Source organism: Apteryx rowi, unplaced genomic scaffold, assembly GCF_003343035.1.
Source record: "Apteryx rowi isolate R43461 unplaced genomic scaffold, aptRow1 scaffold_406, whole genome shotgun sequence".
Classification (NCBI taxonomy): domain Eukaryota; kingdom Metazoa; phylum Chordata; class Aves; order Apterygiformes; family Apterygidae; genus Apteryx; species Apteryx rowi.
This window is the reverse complement of record NW_020450588.1, coordinates 1-1,100: the sequence shown is the minus strand read 5'-3', so window position 1 is coordinate 1,100 and position 1,100 is coordinate 1. Positions and strand designations below refer to the sequence as shown.

Genomic DNA, 1,100 nt, shown 5'->3' with positions numbered 1-1,100 from the left:
CACCAAAGCCGTGGCCCCGGGGGACACAAGCTGTGCATCTCGGCTGTGCCGGGGCAGGGAGGTCGTGCCCCGCGCGTACAGGCGCCGAGCACAGCCGCAGAAGGACCAGAGGGCGGACAAGGCGGCGCCCGAGGGTGCAGCACACCTGGCCGCCGGGCCGAATCCGGCGCTGCCGCTTCCGTGTACCCACAGGTGGGTGACGAGACCGGCGCCGACCCCGTCCTCAGCAAGGAGGAGCTGGACGCGCTGCTGGGCGAGGTAAACCACGCGAAAGGGGCGGCGGGGGGCAGCTGGTGGCGAGGAGCCCCGCGGCCGCGGAAGGGCCCGGCCGCACAGAGGGAAATGACGGCGGCCGGGCGCTACCGCAGAGCTCCTGGGACGGCATCCTGCAGTGGGCGTTGCAGAGCATGGCGCGGCCCCGCGCGGACACCCACGGGCTCTTCGCGTAGCACCGCCGCCGGCCGGGGCTGCGCACACCGGGGGTCCAGAGCCCAGCGTCGCCTGCGACACGAGAGAGGAGAGAGGAGCAGCGAGGCTGCGCGAAAAGACACCGCACCGACGGCGTGGGGCAGGGAGCTCCTGAAAATGCGCACAAGTGTGCAGAGCCCTGCTGTAAGGGGCAAGTGCTTAGAAAAAAAACACAAAGCAAAACAAAGCAACCACAAAAAAAAGAAGAGAGTCAGCATAGGCATTTAAATAAAAAAACAGCATAAAAATGCGCTGAAAAAGAAAGCAGAAAAGGAAAAAAACTACAGAAAGGCTTAAATGTGGCAAAAAAGGAAAGGTCCAACCTATTAAAAACAAGAGAGCCTGCAGCACCACTGACCCCAGGGGACACTCGTGTCACATAGCCCCCCTCCACAACACCTCCCGCCTCCAGCAACACCCCCCGCACACAGCCTGACGCACCGCACCCCCGCAAAACGACCACCCCGCCACAGCCAAACGCAAAAGCCTACAGCACCCGGTATTCCCAGGCGGTCTCCCATCCAAGTACTAACCGGGCCCGACCCTGCTTAGCTTCCGAGATCAGACGAGATCGGGCGTTCTCAGGGTGGTATGGCCGTAGGCAACACCCCCACCCACAGCCGCCCCCTTCA

The 1,100-nt window shown here is 63.5% G+C and overlaps 1 non-coding gene across 1 annotated transcript; it reads right to left on the bottom strand.

The window, feature by feature from the left end:
• Positions 1–952: 952 nt before the first annotated feature.
• Positions 953–1,071, bottom strand: LOC112970800. Its single transcript, XR_003255167.1, has one exon. It is a non-coding gene; the product is annotated as a 5S ribosomal RNA (ribosomal RNA).
• Between the last annotated feature and the right edge of the window lie 29 nt (positions 1,072–1,100).